Genomic DNA, 12,500 nt, shown 5'->3' with positions numbered 1-12,500 from the left:
GGCTGCACTCTCAAGCAACCCGACTCTAAGGAGAGATCCTCCCGGGACGCGTTCCGGTCGCTACGGGCCTGGCACCCTCTGTGGGTACATGGCCCCATTCAAGATGGACTTGGACGCGGTTCGACGTCTCGGGTCAATCGGATCCTCCCGAACACTACATTTCCCAACGGCGGAACCGCGGGATTCAGTGCTGGGCTAATTCCTGTTCGCTCGCCGCTACTAAGGAAATCCTTGTTAGTTTCTTTTCCTCCGCTTAGTAATATGCTTAAATTCAGCGGGTGATCTCGCCTACTCTGAGGTCGCTTCAACGTCACGACGCGAAACGAAAATTCGTTCGTGTCGTGTTTTGCGTAGACTCGTAGAAAACGAAAGCTCGGAAAGATTCGGTGCGAGAGAAGGTGGTGTGTGTGTGTGTATTTCTCTGTGCGAAAATCGCCTCAAAGAGAAAAAAAATTCGAATAGAAGGAGAACACTCTCTATTCGATATACAATATATATGTATGTATGTATGTACGAGCGTTTTATGCATCTCGCCAAAGTGCCAAACTTCGTTCGTCGTATCATGTTCGAGCTAAGACTCACGCAAGACATCCGTGTAACGATCGTCCGGTTTTTAACGTCCGTCCTCTTTTTCTCCTACAGCCGTTTCTCTTCTCTCGACGATTCCAGCGGTTCCCGGTACGGGAACTCACGCAAGTGAAAAAGCGAGCGAGACGTACCGTCGGGTGGGTGTGTGTGTTCGGGGACTGGACGACCGGCGCGACGTTAGGATGCGCGGTCCAGCGATAGACGACGAAGAGGCATGGGATGACCAACACTCTCTTTTCTCTATTCTCGAAGCGTCGAATTGCCATAAAAAAAAAATCACACGCGCGCACGACATAGTCGTACGCGCGTGTATACCTCGTCTCTCTCAAAGTTTTTTTCTCGAGCCTCGCCAAAGGGGATCGTCTTCTTCCTCGTCTACGATCTCTCCGACGACGACGACCGTACGAACAACTTCGTAACGGACTCACATGCGCATCTTCCTCGGGTACAGAAACGCTGCGGAAAACACCTCGAGCTTGTAGTTACAGCAGCACCCGTGTATAGCCGATCTTAGACACACGCTAGTTCGCACACGCGTTACATATATAATATGTAAGATTTCCGACGAACGTGGCTTTTCGGGAGCCAGGCGCGCGGGCAGAGAGATACACGACGACGGGGAAAATTCGTCCCGATACGAGTACGTGTACTCTCCGATCTCCGCGCGACGCTGGGGATCATACCTCCCTAAGTCGTCAGAGCGCTCGAAGAAATCTCGCGTGTGCGTTCCCGGATCTACGGCTGATACTTTCGGGGCTTGTAAAAAAGCACAGAGCGTGTAAAACGCAACGACGACCCATCGATGCGACGGTCCTCGTTGTTGTCAGTCGCTTTCGCGAAGAGACGGAGTGGGCATTCGATCCCTGGGGCTGTACGAGAGTCTTAAGAAAAGACGGTAGATTATGGCAAAGTTTCGCACGCCATCGAGTTTAGGTTTTTTTTTTGGTTCTCTCTTCTCTCCTCTCTCGACCGAGTTCCCATATTTGCTTTCTCTCTCAGTCTCGCCAAATATAATATTCTTTTAAGACGACGTCGGGGGCGCGGACCTTCGTGCGTCGAACACCGGCAAACGTAGCATATATCGCCTGATATGAAAAAAAAATCGGTCACGAGGAGAACACTACGAGTATATACGTTCGATAACCGATACACGAAGCGGTGCATAAGCGGGCGGTCGCCCTCGTAAGGACGACTCACGACGCCGCGAGCACTCACGCAGGTCCGTGACCGGTTCTCTCCGCTCTTATTCGTATCCCTTCGTATACCTTCGTCCGACTCTGAAACGTTCTCTTATAATTTTTAAGAAGAACGACGGCGGGTTGTCAAGGCAAGAAGGGACAGAGAGAGACAGAGGTAGAGTTTCGTAGTCTCCCGTGAACACGATAGATTATATATCGAGCATGCGTACGACTTGCACGGTCTCTGCACGACCGCGACGAACGCCGACGAGCGTCCAACAATCGCTCGTACGTCGCGTATGTTCTCTCCGTCCGCTCTTATTCGTATCCTCGTTCTTGTACCTTCGTCCGACTCTGAAACGTTCTCTTATATAAAGAAGAACGACGGCGGGTTGTTAAGGCAAGAAGGGACAGAGAGAGACAGATACGGAGAGTAACGATACGCAACGCAAGCAGTCTTAGGTTTACGTGAGCAACCCTCAGCCAGGCGTGGTCCAGGAATTGTATCCGTGGACCGCAATGTGCGTTCGAAATGTCGATGTTCATGTGTCCTGCAGTTCACACGTTGACGCGCAATTAGCTGCGTTCTTCATCGACCCACGAGCCAAGTGATCCACCGTTCAGGGTAATCTTTTATAAATTTACAACAGTTCAATACTCAAATGTACTCTTCTCGGTTCTAGCGAAGCCGAGTTCCGTCACGTTCGACCAACGGGAATCGAACGCGCAGAAGTCGCCATAGGATTGACGACACAAAAACGTTCGAAAAAAAAAGAAAACGACGAACGCGCGAAGATACGCGCGTTCGCCGGCCGGGCGTAAAGTACATTATGATATATAACAACCATCGAGATCGAAGCTCCGTTCGTCAGGAAACGACGGGGATATATACACCCGATTCTGAATCCTCTGTACAGCACACGATCTCGCGAACGAGTAAGCACGGTGGCTAGCCCATGTTATATATGTGTTTGATTCTACTCTCTCGTCCAATTATTCAAGAAACAGCGCGCGTGCATCTCTCCATCGTTCGGGTGATAGTAAAGATTCGATGGGATTCGCGCGGCCGTCCGCCTCGAGCGGTCTTTCGTCCCAATATCCAGAAGCAGAGTTTGAAAAACTCTAGCGACGGCACGGGTGTCCGACTCACGACATCGAGGTTTCGAAGCCGGCGATCCCCTCCGAACGGATGGCGACCACGCGACCGACTGAAAGCATGAAAAATCGACGAAAGATAGAACACATCTCCGTTCGGGTGGTGTTTTTTCTTTAAAAAAAAAAAAAAAAACAAAAATTCGATGGGACTCGCAGCCATCGTCCTCGCGCGGTCTTTCGTCCCGATATCCAGAAGCAGAGTTTGAAAAACTCTAGCGACGGCACGGGTGTCCGACTCACGACAACGAGGATAGACAGCCGGTCCCCTCCGAACGGGTTATGCGATGATAAACTCGATGAAACTTTAGTCTCGTTCAGGTAGTGTGTGTCTTGTAAATCAAAAATTCGATGGGACACGCATCCATCGTCCTCGCGCGGTCTTTCGTCCCAACATCCAGAAGCAGAGTTTGAAAAACTCTAGCGACGGCACGGGTGTCCGACTCACGACAACGAGGATAGACAGCCGGTCCCCTCTGAACGGTATATTATATATGAGATGATAGACGACAAACTGGATGAAACTTTAAGTCTCGTTCAGGTAGTGTGTAAATCAAAAATTCGATGGGACTCGCATCCGTCGTCCTCGCGCGGTCTTTCGTCCCGATATCCAGAAGCAGAGTTTGAAAAACTCTAGCGACGGCACGGGTGTCCGACTCACGACAACGAGGAAAGACAGCCGGTCCCCTCTGAACGGTATATTATATGAAACTTTAAGTCTCGTTCAGGTAGTGTGTAAGTCAAAAATTCGATGGGACTCGCATCCGTCGTCCTCGCGCGGTCTTTCGTCCCGATATCCAGAAGCAGAGTTTGAAAAACTCTAGCGACGGCACGGGTGTCCGACTCACGACAACGAGGATAGACAGCCGGTCCCCTCTGAACGGTATATTATATATGCGATGATAGACGACAAACTGGATGAAACTTTAAGTCTCGTTCAGGTAGTGTGTAAATAAAAAATTCGATGGGACTCGCATCCGTCGTCCTCGCGCGGTCTTTCGTCCCGATATCCAGAAGCAGAGTTTGAAAAACTCTAGCGACGGCACGGGTGTCCGACTCACGACAACGAGGAAAGACAGCCGGTCCCCTCTGAACGGTATATTATATGAAACTTTAAGTCTCGTTCAGGTAGTGTGTAAGTCAAAAATTCGATGGTCGCATCCGTCGTCCTCGCGCGGTCTTTCGTCCCGATATCCAGAAGCAGAGTTTGAAAAACTCTAGCGACGGCACGGGTGTCCGACTCACGACAACGAGGATAGACAGCCGGTCCCCTCTGAACGGTATATAATATGAAACTTTAAGTCTCGTTCAGGTAGTGTGTAAGTCAAAAATTCGATGGGACTCGCATCCGTCGTCCTCGCGCGGTCTTTCGTCCCGATATCCAGAAGCAGAGTTTGAAAAACTCTAGCGACGGCACGGTGTGTCCGACTCACGACAACGAGGATAGACAGCCGGTCCCCTCTGAACGGTATATAATATACATTATGCGACGGTAGACGATCAACTAGACGAAACTTTAGTCTCGTTCAGGTGGTGTAAAAAAAATTCGATGGGATACGCACGCACGGCTGTCGTCGTCCTCGAGCGGTCTTTCGTCCCAATATCCAGAAGCAGAGTTTGAAAAACTCTAGCGACGGCACGGGTGTCCGACTCACGACATCGAGGCTTCGAAGCCGGCGGCGTTCCCCTCTGAACGAACTTCGGCTAGACTAGTTACGAATCGTTGCTACACATCGTCTTCATCGTCGTCGTCGTCGACATCGACATCATCATCATATCATCATCATCATCATCATCATCATCATCGGTCATCGTCGCATAGCGGGCCAACATCCACGCGATGCGTCTTCGTTCTAGGTTACCCGATCCACGAGTATGTTACACGTGGTTTCGTTATTTCGAACGAAACGACATACGAAGAGCACACGCCCTTTGGGTAGGAAGCACGTTTCGAGAACGACGAGAGTTTCGATGAAAGAGACGAGAGAAGTCGACGCAGAAGGTATCCATGGATCTTCGAAGAGAACCTTCGAAGATGTATATCGGTATCCTTTCGCTCTGCGCGACTCGCTACAAGTTCTTTCGCTCTCGTCGACTCGTTCTAGACGCTTCGTTCGATCCCAAAGAGGAGTCTTCGATATGTCCCGTTGCTAGGAGGAGAACAAACGCAACACAGACCACGAAACATAGAAGAGAATAGGCGAGCATGATCACTCCGACACGAGGCACTTTAGAGATTTTCTTATTAGTTTGCATGGACTTTTATATTTCGTTTGTACGGTTTCCACGATGCAAATACGAAATACGAGATCGTGACGGCGGGTCTTTCTGTGTACGGCCTCTCGCAGGCGCCACGACTGCATTTCTCTTTACACCTGGTTTCCATCGTAATTTTTTCGTTTGATATCGAGCCTTAACTTTTGTTGGCTCTTTCGAAGCTAGAGTTCCCTTTTATTAGAATTTCATATATATATATATTATATGTTATATGTTTTATTCGGAGACGGCGGGTCTTTCTGTTTACGACCTCACGCAGGCGCCTCGAATAAGTTTCATTCGCATTTCGTTTTTATACTTGTATATATATATCTCTTCATCCCGATGATCGAGAGAGAGTGCCACCTTCTCTTCGTATAATTCCGTAGCTGGAGGGTCGTCTCCTCCTTAAGAATATTTCTATTCGTGCCAACGGAGGTTGCCAAGCTCCCTGGCGTTTTCGTTTGTTAAAGTATATAGCTTGTTAATACGTCGTATATACTTTCGTCGATACAGGAGGAGTACGGCTCCTTACCGACCATTGTGATATATATTTCATAGTTTTTATATGTGTTCAAGTCAAATTCTTTTGGTATCGTATCGTTAATGATCCTTCCGCAGGTTCACCTACGGAAACCTTGTTACGACTTTTACTTCCTCTAAATGATCAAGTTTGGTCATCTTCCCGGTAACATCGGCAATGCTTATCACATTGGCCGCGCACCAGTCCGAAGACCTCACTAAATCATTCAATCGGTAGTAGCGACGGGCGGTGTGTACAAAGGGCAGGGACGTAATCAACGCGAGCTTATGACTCGCGCTTACTGGGAATTCCTCGTTCATGGGGAATAATTGCAAGCCCCAATCCCTAGCACGAAGGAGGTTCAGCGGGTTACCCGGGCCTTTCGGCCAGGGAAAACACGCTGATTCCTTCAGTGTAGCGCGCGTGCGGCCCAGAACATCTAAGGGCATCACAGACCTGTTATTGCTCAATCTCGTGCGGCTAGAAGCCGCCTGTTCCTCTAAGAAGATTTGTTTGTACGTTGGTAGTAAAAACCCACCGACCGAAGCCGGGGGCCTTCGAGATACCATAAGTTACGTCTATTTAGCAGGCTAGAGTCTCGTTCGTTATCGGAATTAACCAGACAAATCGCTCCACCAACTAAGAACGGCCATGCACCACCACCCACCGAATCAAGAAAGAGCTATCAATCTGTCAATCCTTCCGGTGTCCGGGCCTGGTGAGGTTTCCCGTGTTGAGTCAAATTAAGCCGCAGGCTCCACTCCTGGTGGTGCCCTTCCGTCAATTCCTTTAAGTTTCAGCTTTGCAACCATACTTCCCCCGGAACCCAAAAGCTTTGGTTTCCCGGAAGCTGCCCGCCGAGTCATCGGAGGAACTTCGGCGGATCGCTGGCTGGCATCGTTTATGGTTAGAACTAGGGCGGTATCTGATCGCCTTCGAACCTCTAACTTTCGTTCTTGATTAATGAAAACATTTTTGGCAAATGCTTTCGCTTCTGTCCGTCTTGCGACGATCCAAGAATTTCACCTCTAACGTCGCAATACGAATGCCCCCATCTGTCCCTATTAATCATTACCTCGGGGCTCCGAAAACCAACAAAATAGAACCGAGGTCCTATTCCATTATTCCATGCACACAGTATTCAGGCGAAGGTAGCCTGCTTTAAGCACTCTAATTTGTTCAAAGTAAACGTATCGGCCCACCTCGACACTCAGTGAAGAGCACCGCGATGGGATATTAGTTGGACCGCCCGCGAGGAGCTAAGCCCACCGATAGGACGTACCACATAATGCCAGTTAAACACCGCGAGCGGTGAACCGACACTGTGACACACAGATTCAACTACGAGCTTTTTAACCGCAACAACTTTAATATACGCTATTGGAGCTGGAATTACCGCGGCTGCTGGCACCAGACTTGCCCTCCAATTGGTCCTCGTTAAAGGATTTAAAGTGTACTCATTCCGATTACGGGGCCTCGGATGAGTCCCGTATCGTTATTTTTCGTCACTACCTCCCCGTGCCGGGAGTGGGTAATTTGCGCGCCTGCTGCCTTCCTTGGATGTGGTAGCTGTTTCTCAGGCTCCCTCTCCGGAATCGAACCCTGATTCCCCGTTACCCGTTACAACCATGGTAGGCGCAGAACCTACCATCGACAGTTGATAAGGCAGACATTTGAAAGATGCGTCGCCGGTGCTAGATGACCATGCGATCAGCACAAAGTTATTCAGAGTCACCAAAACAAACGATGGACGGACAGACGAGCCATCCGCCACCGATTGGTTTTGATCTAATAAAAGCATTCCTACCATCTCTGGTCGGAATCTGTTTGCATGTATTAGCTCTAGAATTACCACAGTTATCCAAGTAAATGTAGGTATGATCTAAGAAACCATAACTGATTTAATGAGCCATTCGCGGTTTCACCTTAATGCGGCATGTACTGAGACATGCATGGCTTAATCTTTGAGACAAGCATATGACTACTGGCAGGATCAACCAGGGATCTTATTCGTATAACAATTCTTATAAATTTCGTTTAAGTTCTCTTCGTGTCGTAGGTGGGACGTAAGCACCGTACGACGAGACTTTTCGTTCTTAAGATAGATATATCTATAAAATATATCTCCTAGCGACGTTCGAGATACACCCATAGTTCAGTAATAATCTTCGAACGCCGCTCGCAGCCACTTTGTAATTCTCAACTCCACCTCCTCTCTTCTCTCTCTCTCTTTCTCATAGTCTTATATAAAATGTTTAGAATCGTACTTCTAAAGGAACATTTCCATAATGCTGTCTTCGTGTAAAAAGACTTATTAGAATATCTTAGCGGTAAAGCACGTATACGCACCTCACGCTGAACGAACAAGCGCGTATCCCAGTGCGTCGCGCTGGACATACCGTAAGAATATTCTTTCAATCGGTAGAACATTTTCGGCAGAAGACATACTACGCAAAGATAGTACGCTCCTACCGCCTCATCGGATACTTCTGCGAAAGCAGAAGTTTTTATAGAAAGCAGACGGTTATACTCTTTTGAATGAATCGATGCTCAGTTAGTACAAGCACACACGCATCTAACAATTTTTGTTAGAATACGTACACACAGGTCACCAGCTTCCCGACTCAGGGGAACCTTGCCACGATATTTGGTCATTACGTCCAGGACAGCGACCCGCGGCGCAGCAGTGTAGAGAAAAAACCAGAACGAGAACGGAGGAACAGTCGAGAAATAGCGTAAAATACACTAAGACTCGAGGAGCGGTGACTGAATTCTCAACCGAGGCCGTAGAATAGCCACGCGCTCAACGCTGTTCCGACCGAACCGTCCGGCTCGACGTCTCTCTTATAGATACGAAAGCGCCAGCCGGAAGGCCGGCGCCGGCCGGGCTAGCGGCCGCGCGCTTACGGTGCAAAACCTCCGTAGCAACGTACCGTTCGGAAGGGACGCTGGAACTTAGTCTCGCGAACGCTCGATCACTACTATACAAAGCCAATATCCAACCATCGAAATACATTACCAGACGTTTTATTAACATAATAGAAATGCATTTTTACCAAAAAATTAATTTTTTTTTTCACCGAAAAATTGCATCAGTAAACATACTCTTTTATCGAATACGGACAAAAAATAAGTTTATAATCAATTACAATACGTTAAAATAAGTAGAAATATGCAAAAAAATATATACCTTGTAACGTTAATTAACGAAAAAATTAGAAAAATATCCCAGTCGTGTCAGTTCGACGAACGCTAATTTTTTGAAAAAATCGATAAAAATGTTTAATCCCGACGTATTTAATAGAGATAGAACGATTCCCGTAAAAAAATTTATACCTTGTAACGCTTTTTAACGAATAAACTCGAAAAAACTTTTTCGCCCTCGGAATTTTTCTAAGTCCCAACGTACCGGCTCGGAATTTTTCTATGTTCCAACGACCGGTCGTGTCGGTCCAAACGTTTTTATATCCGTCTGCCGACGATATAAACGCTTAATCCCGACGTATTTTATCGAGTTATAACGATTTCTTGAAAAATATTCGTACGTTATAACGCTTTTTAACGAATTAATCGAAAAAGAGTGTTCGGTCCGAAAATTTTCTAAGTACGAACGACCGGCCGCATAGGTCCGTTTTTAAAAATCGTTCTCGGACGGAAATAAACCATTAATCCCGACGTATTTCGTCGAGTTACGTCGATTTATGCAAAAAAATTCATACCTTGTAACGCTTTTTAACGAATAAACTCGAAAAAACTTTTTCGCCCTCGGAATTTTTCTAAGTCCCAACGTACCGGCTCGGAATTTTTCTATGTTCCAACGACCGGTCGTGTCGGTCCAAACGTTTTTATATCCGTCTGCCGACGATATAAACGCTTAATCCCGACGTATTTTATCGAGTTATAACGATTTCTTGAAAAATATTCGTACGTTATAACGCTTTTTAACGAATTAATCGAAAAAGAGTGTTCGGTCCGAAAATTTTCTAAGTACGAACGACCGGCCGCATAGGTCCGTTTTTAAAAATCGTTCTCGGACGGAAATAAACCATTAATCCCGACGTATTTCGTCGAGTTACGTCGATTTATGCAAAAAAATTCATACCTTGTAACGCTTTTTAACGAATAAACTCGAAAAAACTTTTTCGCCCTCGGAATTTTTCTAAGTCCCAACGTACCGGCTCGGAATTTTTCTATGTTCCAACGACCGGTCGTGTCGGTCCAAACGTTTTTATATCCGTCTGCCGACGATATAAACGCTTAATCCCGACGTATTTTATCGAGTTATAACGATTTCTTGAAAAATATTCGTACGTTATAACGCTTTTTAACGAATTAATCGAAAAAGAGTGTTCGGTCCGAAAATTTTCTAAGTACGAACGACCGGCCGCATAGGTCCGTTTTTAAAAATCGTTCTCGGACGGAAATAAACCATTAATCCCGACGTATTTCGTCGAGTTACGTCGATTTATGCAAAAAAATTCATACCTTGTAACGCTTTTTAACGAATAAACTCGAAAAAACTTTTTCGCCCTCGGAATTTTTCTAAGTCCCAACGTACCGGCTCGGAATTTTTCTATGTTCCAACGACCGGTCGTGTCGGTCCAAACGTTTTTATATCCGTCTGCCGACGATATAAACGCTTAATCCCGACGTATTTTATCGAGTTATAACGATTTCTTGAAAAATATTCGTACGTTATAACACTTTTTAACGAGTTATTTGGAGGGGATCTTTCGGCCTTTTCGTAGCGGTGCGAAAAAATTCTAAGTTCCAACGTCCCAGTCACGTTGGTCCGGAGGATGAAATTTTTCAAAAAAATAAAGTGAAATCGCTACTTTCGACTAGATTTCGTCGAAACGTAACGATTTCACGCAAAATTTCGATACGTTATAACGCTTTTTAGCGAGTTATTTCGAGTTGAACTTTCGGTACTTTCGGTAACGGGGCGAAAAAATTCTAAGTTCCAACGTCCCGGTCACGTTGGTCCGGAGGATGAAATTTTTTAAAAAAATAAAGTGAAATCGCTACTTTCGACTAGTTTATCGAGTTATAACGATTTCTTGAAAAATATTCGTACGTTATAACGCTTTTTAACGAATTAATCGAAAAAGAGTGTTCGGTCCGAAAATTTTCTAAGTACGAACGACCGGCCGCATAGGTCCGTTTTTAAAAATCGTTCTCGGACGGAAATAAACCATTAATCCCGACGTATTTCGTCGAGTTACGTCGATTTATGCAAAAAAATTCATACCTTGTAACGCTTTTTAACGAATAAACTCGAAAAAACTTTTTCGCCCTCGGAATTTTTCTAAGTCCCAACGTACCGGCTCGGAATTTTTCTATGTTCCAACGACCGGTCGTGTCGGTCCAAACGTTTTTATATCCGTCTGCCGACGATATAAACGCTTAATCCCGACGTATTTTATCGAGTTATAACGATTTCTTGAAAAATATTCGTACGTTATAACGCTTTTTAACGAATTAATCGAAAAAAGAGTGTTCGGTCCGAAAATTTCCAAGTACGAACGACCGGCCGCATAGGTCCGTTTTTAAAAATCGTTCTCGGACGGAAATAAACCATTAATCCCGACGTATTTCGTCGAGTTACGTCGATTTATGCAAAAAAATTCATACCTTGTAACGCTTTTTAACGAATAAACTCGAAAAAACTTTTTCGCCCTCGGAATTTTTCTAAGTCCCAACGTACCGGCTCGGAATTTTTCTATGTTCCAACGACCGGTCGTGTCGGTCCAAACGTTTTTATATCCGTCTGCCGACGATATAAACGCTTAATCCCGACGTATTTTATCGAGTTATAACGATTTCTTGAAAAATATTCGTACGTTATAACACTTTTTAACGAGTTATTTGGAGGGGATCTTTCGGCCTTTTCGTAGCGGTGCGAAAAAATTCTAAGTTCCAACGTCCCAGTCACGTTGGTCCGGAGGATGAAATTTTTCAAAAAAATAAAGTGAAATCGCTACTTTCGACTAGATTTCGTCGAAACGTAACGATTTCACGCAAAATTTCGATACGTTATAACGCTTTTTAGCGAGTTATTTCGAGTTGAACTTTCGGTACTTTCGTAACGGGGCGAAAAAATTCTAAGTTCCAACGTCCCGGTCACGTTGGTCCGGAGGATGAAATTTTTTAAAAAAATAAAGTGAAATCGCTACTTTCGACTAGATTTCGTCGAAACGTAACGATTTCACGCAAAATTTCGATACGTTATAACGCTTTTTAGCGAGTTATTTCGAGTTGAACTTTCGGTACTTTCGTAACGGGGCGAAAAAATTCTAAGTTCCAACGTCCCGGTCAGGTTGGTCCGGAGGACGAAATTTTTTAAAAAAATAAAGTGAAATCGCTACTTTCGACTAGATTTCGTCGAAACGTAACGATTTCACGCAAAATTTCGATACGTTATAACGCTTTTTAGCGAGTTATTTCGAGTTGAACTTTCGGTACTTTCGTAACGGGGCGAAAAAATTCTAAGTTCCAACGTCCCGGTCACGTTGGTCCGGAGGATGAAATTTTTTAAAAAAATAAAGTGAAATCGCTACTTTCGACTAGATTTCGTCGAAACGTAACGATTTCACGCAAAATTTCGATACGTTATAACGCTTTTTAGCGAGTTATTTCGAGTTGAACTTTCGGTACTTTCGTAACGGGGCGAAAAAATTCTAAGTTCCAACGTCCCGGTCACGTTGGTCCGGAGGATGAAATTTTTTAAAAAAATAAAGTGAAATCGCTACTTTCGACTAGATTTCGTCGAAACGTAACGATTTCACGCAAAATTTCGATAC

At 45.5% G+C, this 12,500-nt stretch overlaps 3 non-coding genes across 3 annotated transcripts in view; all 3 read right to left on the bottom strand.

Moving 5' to 3' along the window:
- LOC126877935 (large subunit ribosomal RNA) overlaps positions 1-302 on the bottom strand; it is a 4,085-nt gene extending 3,783 nt beyond the window's left edge. The window contains exon 1 of the ribosomal RNA XR_007695466.1: positions 1-302. This exon is cut by the window's left edge and continues 3,783 nt beyond it. This is a non-coding gene — a ribosomal RNA (large subunit ribosomal RNA).
- A 1,937-nt stretch (positions 303-2,239) lies between these two features.
- LOC126877931 (5.8S ribosomal RNA) lies at positions 2,240-2,394 on the bottom strand. Its single transcript, XR_007695462.1, has one exon. It is a non-coding gene; the product is annotated as a 5.8S ribosomal RNA (ribosomal RNA).
- A 3,384-nt stretch (positions 2,395-5,778) lies between these two features.
- Positions 5,779-7,701, bottom strand: LOC126877933 (small subunit ribosomal RNA). Its single transcript, XR_007695464.1, has one exon. It is a non-coding gene; the product is annotated as a small subunit ribosomal RNA (ribosomal RNA).
- Positions 7,702-12,500: the final 4,799 nt, after the last annotated feature.

This window comes from Bombus huntii, unplaced genomic scaffold (genome assembly GCF_024542735.1).
Source record: "Bombus huntii isolate Logan2020A unplaced genomic scaffold, iyBomHunt1.1 ctg00000295.1, whole genome shotgun sequence".
Taxonomy (NCBI): Eukaryota; Metazoa; Arthropoda; class Insecta; order Hymenoptera; family Apidae; genus Bombus; species Bombus huntii.
This window is presented reverse-complemented; position numbering and strand designations above follow the sequence as displayed.